We start from the raw sequence: 11,871 nt of genomic DNA, 5'->3' as shown, positions 1-11,871 counted from the left end.
CTTCCCCCAATACCATGTTGTCTCATCCTGCACTCACACACCCTTCTGGGCCACACACCTACACACCTCTTCTACAGTTGGATTCAGTGGTCTCCCAGCGTAGACCTCCCCTGTTCTCAGCAAGAGCGAGCCCTCAGGTGCCCCGCCAGGGCTTACCACTTCAGGTGTTGCCTAGTGCGGATTCCCTGTCCCCATTTTCTCTGGACTCTAATAATCACAAATGCAGGTGTTCCCAGAGTGAGCCTGTGCGCTTGGCTGTATTGTGGGCCTAGATGCTCCCGTTGCTCCTACGGCCTCTTACAGGGCAAAGATACCCAACAAGGGGAGGAGTGCAACTGGAGCGTGACCATGGGACCCGCAAAGTTCCCATCTCACAGTATTTGGCCCCAGTCCCTTAGTGCCCAGGCTCTCGGAGTTTGGAGTAATCCTAGCTCTGCCAAGCAGTGGGGCAGGGGTATCTGGTGGAGTCTGCTGGCTGTTTACGGGCCTCTGGAGTCCTGAGCCAGGCCTTGGCAAGAGCTGTGTGCTCTCTGAGTTACAGATCACAAATGTGTGCCCTGCATGGTCGAGCTGCTTTGGACGTCTGCTAGGCTTCCTGTGCCCTGTCCCTCCTCAGTGCCAGGGAGTCACAATGGCCTATGCTTATTCACAGCAATAATATTTAGGGGATGCCCATGAAGCCCTTTTTCCCTGGTCCCTCACTCTGCATAGGTCTCCTGGGGAGGCAGCTGCCAAGTGGGTGAGCTCCCATGAGAACCTGCGTTTAGGAGGCCCTGGCTGTGCTGATCCCAGCAGGGGAGGCAGGCAGGTGAGAGGCCCAGCCCTGCGCTGTGGCTAAGACCGAGAGGGAGCGCCTTCCACCCGAGACCGCTCAGACCTAGAAGAGCTGCAGAAAGGAACCGTGGGCAGGGGTGGGACTGTCTTCCAAGTAGGCAGCTCTTGAGAAGGACACATGACTGGGCTTTGTGCCCACTGCCTGCTGTGTCTCTGTTGGTCTCTGTCTCTTCCTTTTCATATCTGTACACGTAAAATAGACTGGTGTTTGTGTTCCGGAAATGGCTCTGGCCTCTCTCTTCTGTGGCACTACTTTCCCGGGAGCTCTTCCATACCCCACCATTGCGCCACCGTAAGCCAGGGAGGCAGGCGGCACTCCCTGTCAGTCCTTTCCACCGACCTCTGGAGTAAACTGACTGCACCCACATGGCCCCCAGCCCTTGGGTAGTAAAATGCTGGTTCAAGCCTTTTGTCTCATCTATCAGGATGAGTTGGCTGCACCTGCCCAGGTGTCCTCTCGTACACACCGGCCATAACTCAGAATGTCCAAAGGGGTGGGAAGGCCTAAAGGATGGGGCTGAGGGTACCCCGGAGAGCAGAAAGGCCACAGCCCCTTGCATGACACTGAAGGCCTGGAGGAAGCAGAGCTTCCTGGCAACTGTGCGGTCCCTGAACAGTGCCTCTGGAGAGAGTGGATGCTTGCCTACTGTAAGCACCCCTGACTGCTGGTTCTCCTGGACCCTCCCCGCAGGGTGCCCCGCCCACTTCATACCTCTAGGAAGAGGATGGAGGGTTTAGAAGGTGCTCAGTTTGTCCTGCTAAACCCAGATGGCTGGAACCCCCTGCGGTAGCTAGACTAGAGAACGTGGCAGTGTGGCCAGGGGGCGTACACCTGTAATCCCAGCCACTAGACGCAGAAGCAGGAAGATGCCAAGTTCGAGGTCAGCCTGGGCAAAATCTTGTTTTAAGGTTAAAAAAATAAAAAGGGCCGAGCATGGTGGCGCATGCTTGTAATTCCAGCATTCGGGAGGCACAGACTGGAGGATCACGGTTCGCAGACAGCCTATTAGGTACTTAGCGAGGCCGTTTGCAACTCGGTGAGACCCTGTTTCAAAAAATAAAAAGACTAAAAAATAGGGCTGGAGGTGTACCTTGGAGGTGCACCCTGGGTTCCATCCCTGGTACTGCAAATAAAATAAAATAAGTAAAAAGGTCTGCGGTGTAGTGTGGAAATAGAACACCTTTGGGTTTAATCCCCAGTATGAGAGAAAGGAAAGGAGGAAGGAAGGAGGGAGATAGGGACAGAGAGAGAGAGAAAGGGAGGAAGAAAGAGAAGGAGAGATGGAGGAAGGGAGAGAGAGACCTAAATTACTGGGGGAGAGAAAAGTGTGCTCTCTGAATCACTGAGAAAATCTTTCATCTCCTGCCTACTCACTTGAAGGTATTCTCTTCTTTGAAAGCTTTCCCCCTTATAAAAATGAGAGAGTATAAAGCCTAGTAATCATTTACATGTTAGCATTAAAAATCTCTAAGGTGGTTCTCTTAGAATAGGGTTTTATAGAAAGGCAAACAGAATAAAACAATTTACTTTATGGAGTGTCCGAGAAGAGTCAAGAGGCAGAGACCAGACCGAGAGGACCCAGGATTTTACACACACACACACACACACACACACACACACACACACACACACCTCCAGCCATATATATACATGCATATATATATATATCATATGTGTGTGTTTTAAATATATATGATATATAGATATGTGTGTTTTAAACACTTATTTAAAAAAAATAAATATATATGTAGCTGAGTATGATGGTACACACTTGTAATCCCAGCATTTGGAGACTGAGACAGGAGGATCGCGGTCATGGACAGCCTCAGCTACTCAGTGAGGCCCTTTGCAACTCAGTGAGACCCTGTTTCAAAATAAAGAATAGAAAATAGGGCTGGGGGGTGTAGCTTGGAGGTAGAATGCCCTGGGTTCTATCCCAGTACCGCCAAAGAAAATTAAAAATTAAAAATATATATGTGGATATAAAACATATCCACGTGTGTGTGTGTGTGTGTGTGTGTGTGTGTGTGTGTGTGTACATATATATATATTTTTTTCAGTACTGGTTGTAGAACCCAGGGGCTTTTCTACCTCTGGGCTATACCCCCAGCCCTATTTTTATAAGTTATTTGGAAACAGGGTCTCACTAAGTTGCTAAGAGCCTCACTAAGTAGCTGAGGCTGGCTTCAAACCTGTGTGATCCTCCTGTCTCGGCCTCCCAAGTACTGGGATTACAAGCGTGTGCCAGCATGCCCGGCTATATTTTAATTTTTGAAATGGGATCTCACCAAGTAGCTGAGGCAGGCCTTGAACCTACGATCCTCCTTTCTCAGCCTCCCAAGTACTGGGATTACAGGTATGTGTCACCACCCCTAGCTGGTATTTTCCTTTTTTAATGCTTTCCTTCTGCCCTTCCTCTGCCCTCTTCCTCATCCAATCCAAAGTGACCTTCTAGGGACACTGCATTGACAGAAATACCCTAAGAGAGCTAATGCCAAGTATCTGTTTCTTTTGAAATCTTACAAATGTTTGCAAACACCTAATGCTTAGTTTATAGCACTAAGTAACCATAACCTTGATTTTTCTTCCCAGATAGCCATCTCAGAACGGTGTATTGTCAGCCAGTCCCAGTGACTGATTACACCCATAATCACAATACTCGGGAGGCTGAGACAGGAGGATTGAAGGTTTGAGGACAGTGCATGATAACTTAGCAATACCCTAACTAAAAATAAAAAGTGCTCCAGGTGTAGCTCAGGGGTTCTGAGTGAACCCATATATAACTACCCTGAGTTCAATCCCCAGGACTACACACACACAAACACACACACACACACACACACACACACACACACACACACACACTGCATCCTGGTGTAACCAAGGGACAGGGGCACCACCTTTGGTGGGCAGGGAAACAGGTAAAGGAGAAGAGCCACTGATCCAAGGTTACAGGAACTGGGTCTTATTTTAACTGTGGCCGCAGCTCCTTTCGTGGCTGGCGCTGTGGCCGCAGGGACCGCGACTGCGGTCAGTGCTACGCTGAGTGCTCACACGCACCCTCTCATTTGTTCCATTCCAGATGGACATCAGAGAAGGTCCGTTGCCAACCAGTCTGCAATCTTGGGTTATCATATTTCTCTACAGATGGTCTTTTTTTTTTTTTGGTCATTATTTTGTTTTGTTTTGTGAGATAAGTTTTCACTATGTTGCCTAGGCTGACCTTGAACTTGAGATTCTCCTGTCTCAGCCACTCCAAGTTGCTGGACTACAAGCACATGACACTGTGCCCAGCTTTGCAAATTGCTCTTGTTTCAGTATAAACAGAAGACTTTTCAGGGAGGATTTTGGACAGGTCAGGTGCCTTTTGTATTTTATGATATTTTTTTTCCAGTACTGGGGGTTGAACCCAGGGGCATTCTACCTCCAAGCTACATCCCCAGCCTATTTTTTATTTTTTATTCTTTATTCTTTTTATTTTTTTTGCAGGTCTGGGGATGGAAACGAAGCTACACCCCTGCCCTGTTTTTTATTCTTTATATTGAAACAGGGTCTCACTAAGTTGCGGAGGGCCTCACTAAGTAGCTGAGGCTGTCCACAAACCGTGATCCTCTGGTCTCAGGCTCCTGAATGCTGGGATTACAAGCGTGCACCACAACACCCAGCTTTTTTCTTTATTTTGAAACAGGGCCTCACTGAGTTGCAAAGGGCCTCACTAAGTAGCTGAGGCTGTCTGCGAATCTGGATCCTCCTGTCTCAGCCTCCCAAATGCTGGGGTTACAAGTGTGCGCCACCACGTCTGGCTTTATTCTTTATTTTGGAACAGGGTCTCACTAAGTTGCAGAGGGCCTCACTAAGTAGCTGAGGCTGGTCCCGAGCCTGTGATCCTCCTGTCTCAGCCTCACAAGTACTGGGATTACAAGCGTGCGCCATCACGCTCGGCAGTATTTTATGATATTTGGATGCCTTTCAAGTCTAGCACATGTGAAAGCTATTTGCAAAGCTAAAATGTTAAATGTAGCTGAGCATGGTGGTGCCAACTTGTAATGCCAGTACTTGGGAGGCTGAGATAAGAGGATCACAGGTTCAAGACCAGCCTCAGCAATTAAAGGAGACTCAGCAACATAGTGAGAAACTGTTTCAAAGCAAAAAAATAAAATGAGTGTGTGTGTGGGGGTGGCTCAAAGGTAGAATGTCCCTAGGTTCAATTCATAGTAGTGAAAGAAAGAGAAAGGAAGGAAGGAAGGAAGGAAGGAAGGAAGGAAGGAAGAAAGAAGTTATATAGCTCCACTAGATGGTAAAGGGGGAAGCTTCTTAGTATACAGGGTTACACTAGTTTCCCAGGGCTGTGGTAACAAAGGGCCAGAAACCAGGTGGTTTAAAATAATAGTTCCGTATTGTCTCATACCTCTTGAAGCCAGTCTTTGGAAATGGAGGCGTCAGGAGGGCTACATTCCTCCCAGAGGCTCCAAGGGAGAATCGTTCTTTGCCTCTTCCAGTGGCAAACATTCAGGATCCAAGGCTTCCCACTTACCATTGGACTTAGGGGCCATGCAGGTGATCCATGATGTCTCAAAATAAAAATAACAAAAAGTGCTGGTATGGAGCTTAGAGGGCAAATGCTCCTGGTTCAATCCCCAGTCCTGGGGAGGGGAGCCTTATGGGTATTTTCTTAGGAGATTTTTCACTGGCCAACTATGACCCACCTACCTGTTGGTTTTAGGGTGACCAGGCATCCCAGTTTTTCTGAGACTAGGGGTTTCCTAGAACATGGGACTTTCAGTGTCCAAATTGGGTCAATAAGAATGAATTAGTGACCCTGGTTAGTAGAAGCTTAAAACATTCTTCCTAATTGCAATATGTTAGTTCCTGCTTTGCAGAATAACCCTTCTGTCATCAGACATATCTTGGTGGGTCTCTCCAGGCTCAGGATGGATTCCTGACCCTGACCAGAACAGTCAGCTTCTCTCAAATGGGCTGCCTGGTAATCCCTCCTACTCATTTCCTTGGTGGCATTTGGATGCCTGTTTTTTTCTCAGTTTGTTTGTCAGCCTTTCCTTTATGTGAGGGGCCCCTTGTGTCTTTCCAATAGATTCTGCCCACACCTGTAATGATGGGAGTTGAAAGGCTGAGACAGGAGAGATCACAGGTTCAAGGCCAGGCTCAGCAAATTAGTGATGCTCTCAGCAAATTATCAAGATCTTGTTTCAAAAAAAAAAAAAAAAAAGGTGGGGGCTGGAGGTAGCTCAGAGGTAGAATGCTCCTGGGTTCAATCTCTAGTACAAAAAAAAAAAAAAAAAAAAAAAAAAAAAAAAAAAAAAAAAAAAAACTGGGCATGGTGGCACATACTTGTAATCCCAGCATTCGGGAGGCTGAGACAGAAGGATTGCAGTTTCCGGATAGCCTCGGCTATTTAGTGAGGCCCTTTGCAACTCAGTGAAACCCTGTTTCAAAATAAAGAATAAAAAATAGGGCTGGGGATGTAGCTCAGAGGTAGAATGTCCCTGGGTTCCATCCTCAGTACCGGAAGAAAAAAAATGGTTTATGTTAATTGGTTCTCTTGCTTACGATCATCCCACAGTGAAAACCTTGTGTATGTTGACAATCCAAACACTGCTACACACCCCACTTCTTTTTAAACATCTGACCATCTCCTGTGATCATATCTTTTTTTTTTTTTCAGTACTGGGGATTGAACCCAGGGGGAGTCTACCTTCAAGCTACACTCCTAGCCCTATTTTTATTCTTTATTTTGAAACAGGGTCTCACTGACTTGCAAAGGGCCTCGCTAAGTAGCTGAGGCTGTCTGCGAACCATGAGCCTCCATTCTCAGCCTCCAGAATGATGGAATTACAAGTGTGTGCCACCATGCCCGGCTTTTATGATCATCATCTTCAGCTCTCAAACTCTCCCTTTCTGTCCTTCATGCGATCCTGCTCCTGCCTTGAGCCAGTCTCTCCCATCGAATCCCCACCCTCCCTCTGGGAGCCCTGCCCTGTACAGCCTATGCTCAGCACCCTGTCATCTGTTCCTGAGTCTTGGGTTGACTGCTGAGATATGGAGGAAACTCCAATATGGAAGTGCTCCAAACTAGGTCCTTTTTTTTTTTTATAATCTGTAACTCATCCAGATCTTTCAAATTGTATATGTACTCAAGATACAGACCTGACCCAATTGAGATTGATCCAATTAGATGCTGTCTTTTTTTTTTGCAGTAAGGTCCCCAGGATTCTTCAGAGGCAGGCAGTCAAGGGCAGCTAGTGTCCAGATCTTCTTGCCTTTCCCACTGGCAACCCCTGCGACAGTCTGACCTGCTGAGCCCAGCCCAGGCAGGAGGCCGAAGCGCGCCAGGACCTCTTTGACACCAAAGGGCAAGCCTTTTCTATGGATCCCTTTAAAAGTAAAACCAAAATGACATTAGGTGTTGTTTTGCTGACTTTCACTCAATCTGCTCCCCCAGGGTCTCAGGCCTGCTGACCAGCAGGACCAGATGGCGCCTTTTGCAGGATTGTCTCCGTTTGTGCCTTTGCCTGGCCCTGAGCATCCTAAGAAGCAACTCGTCTTCTGATTGACACACTTGTGCATCCTTCTAGTTATTTCTACATTTTCCCTTCCTGCAACTCTGCTAAAGGTACCTGACCCAATCCTGGTTTACATTTCATCTCCTAGAGACGACAGCTGACTCCGAAGGAAGGAGGGAGAACAAGGGTAAGGGAGGGGGAAGGATCAGGAAACAGAAGGAGCCGGATGGCTCCACATCCATAACTCTCTGCAAAGAGCTCCTTTCTCAGTCTGTCTGGAATGTGGCTGTCTACACTCCATGTACTGCTGGGAACTTCCTGATCGCCCAGTGAAAGATTCACATCCCAGGCTTTGGAGTCATTATACCTAAGTTTGAATCCCAGGTTCCTGACTCACTTGGGTTATGTAACCTTAGAATCATCTGAAAACAGGGTTAATAATAGCCTGAAGCCCTACCCCCACCAGAGGTGGAGATTAGTTGAGACGCTGATTGTCAAGTGCCCAGCATGCAATCAATGTTAGATATGGGAAGAAACATTCCCTTTTGTTAGTCTCATACGTGAAATGCAAGCAGATGCCGCTCTGGCAGGCATTTCTGGCTCTGGCAGGTGTGGGCATGGTGGCCAAATCCTGGGCTTCTGAATGGTCCTAATCTGACTATTTTAAATAGGCTGGCAAGTTGCTTAACCTCTATACACACAAATTTTCTCACCTGTAAAAAATGGATAAAAAAACCCTACAAGATTATTGTAAAGGTTAAGTTAAAGTAATATGCCTAATACACTTAGTAAGATCTATGATTCCTTACCTAAAACCCATCAAATTTTGCAAGACTCTTTGGATTCTACAAAGGTAATAAAATTAACCATTTATTGTTTGTTTATTATCTATTTGTTTATTTGTAGTACTAGGGATTGAACCCAGGGACATTCTGCCTCCAAGCTACACTCCCAGCCCTTTTTAATTTTTAATATTTATTTATTTATTTTATTTGTGTGTGTGTGTGCGCGCGTGCATGCGTGTGTTACTGGGAACTGAACCCAAAGGAATTCTACCTCTGAGCTATACCCTCAGCCCTATTTTATTCTTTATTTTAGGGTCTCACTAAGTTGTGGAGGGCCTCAGAGGTTGCTGAGGCTTACCACGAACCTGGGATCCTCTGTCTCAGCCTCCCAAGTACTGGGATTACCAGCGTGTGCCACCATGCCCGGTTTCTTATTCTTTTGAAACAAACAGAGTCTCACTAGATTGCTGAGGCTGTTCTCTGACCTGTAATCCTCCAGTCTCAGCCTCCCAAGTACTGGGATGACAAGGTGTAACCAGTCATAACATTTATATGCTGTGATTCCTGAGCCAGATGTGACAGCATCCCATAGTCAGACATTATTTCTACATCTGTAAATTTTATATCACATGAGGTAAATAAAGGGTCTAAATTTCCTTATATTCTTACCTGGTAAGAAGGGCAGGACAAGTATTATAATTTCTATTCTCACAGATTAAAAACTGAGGGTCAGGAATCCGGGCGTGGTGGCACACCTTGCAATCCCAGCACTCGGGAGGCTGAGACAGGAGGATCACGGTTCACAGACAGCCTCAGCTACTTAGTGAGGCTCTGCCTCTCAGTGAGACCCTGTTTCAAAATAAAGAATACAAAATAGGGCTGGGAGTATAGCTTGGAGGTAGAATGTCCCTGGGTTTTATCCCCAGTACAGAAAAAAAAAAAAAAAAAAACAAGGGTCAGGAGAGTGGGTTATTTGAGGTCTCATGATCTGTTATTGTCAGCACCAGGATCCCCAGGTGATCTGGCCCAGGGAGTCCTCCCGAGACACCAGACAGTGTGACAGATATGACCCTGCTATAACATTCCCTTTGCCTACAGAACTTTATAGAAAAAACAAAGCTGGGACCGCTGGAAGAGCTACTATGTGGTGAGGTCTTCTTCTTGCCTTTCTGAGTGCATGTATGTGTATTTCTACATTTGTCTCAGATTCTTCATTCCCCATTTTGGTTTACATTTCTTTGTATTGAAATAGACAACAAGCCGGGCGTGGTGGCGCACGCTTGTAATCCCCGCGCTTGGGAGGCTGAGACAGGAGGATCGCGCAGGTTCGAAGCCAGCCCCAGCTACTTAGTGAGGTTCTCCGCAACTTAGCAAGACCCTGTTTCCAAACAAAGTATAAAACAGGTCTGGGAGTGTAGCCCGGAAGTAGAAGGCCTCTGGGTTCCTCCAGTACCACCACCAAAAAAAAAAAAAAAAAGAAAAAAGAAAGAAAAAAAGAAATAGACAACATATTTGCTTTTTAAGTAATGACATTGTCTTCCAGAATCTCAATATAACCTGGTTAGCTTAGCTATTCCCCCATTGCTGAGTATTTGCATGTTTGCAATTTTGTGCTGTTCTAAAATAATGCCTCAGTCATCCACTTTAAACTGCCTTGGGGCTGAGCAAGCACATTGATTTGAAATTACCTGTTCCCAGAGCTCCCCACTGGCTGGCAGCCTGTGGGAGATTGTCCTTCCAGGCACTTTGATTATATGGTTGTTGTTCCCAATCAACTAATCAATTAAGGTTTATTGAGCGCCTAAGTGGACCACAGTGTGCTCTTTGGTGCTAAGAGACACAGAAGCGTAAGCAGTGTTTGTGGTCCCCAGGAGCTTATGCGTAACCGGGGAGGCCTTCCTGCTTCCCATCAGGCTGTGTTTGCATCCAGCCAGCAAGGCCTCCTGAGCAGGGCTTATCAGGATGGGCTTCCTGGTGTGAAGAACTTTAACCAGGCCTCCAGTCTACCCCTTGCCTGTCAAGGGTGTTGTTTCCATTCATCAGGAAGGTGCTAAAAATGAAATAGGAAATGGGGGGAAATAAGCTCAGGGGTTCTATGAAGCCTTTCCCAATTCATCAAGTTTTCCTATTAGACACTAGTGATTAGGATATAGGGAACAGGCGTGGTGGTGCATGCTTGTAATCCCTCTACTTGGGAGTTGAGACAGGAGGATCACAGGTTTGAAGCCAACCTGGGCAACTTAGTGAGGCTCTCAACAATTTAGAAAGATCTTGGTTCTGAACAAAAAATAAAATAGAGCTGGGGGTGGAGCTCAGAGACAGAATGCCCTGGGTTCAATCCCAAGTACCATGATAAATTTTTTTTTTTTTTGCGGGTTTGGGGATGGAACCCAGGGGCATTTGACCTCCAAGCTACATCCCCTGCCCTATTTTTTATTCTTTATTTTGAAACCGGGTCTCACTGAGTTGCGGAGGGCCTCACTAAGTAGCTGAGGCTGTCCGCGAACCACGATCCTCCGGTCTCAGCCTCCTGAGTGCTGGGATTACAAGTGTGCGTCACCATGCCCGGCTATAAATACATTTTTAAAATCAATACAGGGAGGCCATACATGGGGACACATGCCTATACTCCCAGCTACTTAGGAAACTGAGGCAGAAGGATCACAAATTTAAGGCCAGCCTGGGCAATTTAGCAAGATTGCTTCAAAATAAAAAGGTCTGGAGATGTAATTCAGTGGTAGAGCAATTGCCTAGCATATGTGAGGCCCTGGGTTCAAGGCTCAGTCACACACACACACACACACACACACACACACACACACACACACACACAGTCATTTGAGAGGCAGAATAAGATGGTAACTGAATATGATCCTCCAGCAATCTCTCCACAGATACACCAAATTGAACACATATTTACTCACCAGATTACCTTCACAAGAGCTAAGGAAATAGTTTAAAAATAAAATTTAAAATTATATTAAAATTAAAAATGAATATAAATACCAGTACTCTGACTCCCCTTGGTAGGGGGCAGTGGAAAGCCTAAACAAGGCCTGGGAGGCTAGTTCTATTTAGCTTCCCTTTAAACAAAGTACTTAACCTTTCTGTCGCTACTTGCCCATGCATCAAATGAGAACAACAGTGTCTTGGTCCATGTGGCATTGCTATAACAAAATACCTCATGCTGGGTAACTTATAAGGTACAGAGATTTATTTGACTTACAATTGTAGTAGCTGGAGAGTCTAAACAGCGTAATGCCAGTGTCCTGGCAAAGGCCCCAGCTTTGGCTCAATGTGGCAGAGAAATGGGAAGAAAATTGGTCATATGTGGGGTGCCCTTGTAGGACTCCCAGGACTATAACAAGTATCAATTGAGAGCCTAACAAGTGCTTTAGAAAGAACAAGCTGTTACCCAAATGATATAGAGGAGGCTGGGGACCACAGCTCACTCACTACCGTACCCCAGCACCCAGAACAGTGAGTCTGGCACATAGTAGGGGCTCAATAAGCATTTGATAACTTGAACCACACGGCATTTAATCCAATCTGTTAAAGAGGTTCCTCACCTCCACTCCAGCCCCCCACAAACATGTCCTCTCCAGGGACCCCATCCTGACCCTGTCTTCCCGCACCCACTGTAACAGGTCCCGCGTTCAGGGTAACAACAACCCGAAACCAGAAGTTCACCCCAGGACAGGGAGCAGAGGCCAGGGCTGTCCTTAGCCAC

The sequence above is a fragment of the Muscardinus avellanarius genome, assembly GCF_963383645.1.
Source record: "Muscardinus avellanarius genome assembly, chromosome: 12".
Classification (NCBI taxonomy): domain Eukaryota; kingdom Metazoa; phylum Chordata; class Mammalia; order Rodentia; family Gliridae; genus Muscardinus; species Muscardinus avellanarius.
This window is presented reverse-complemented; position numbering follows the sequence as displayed.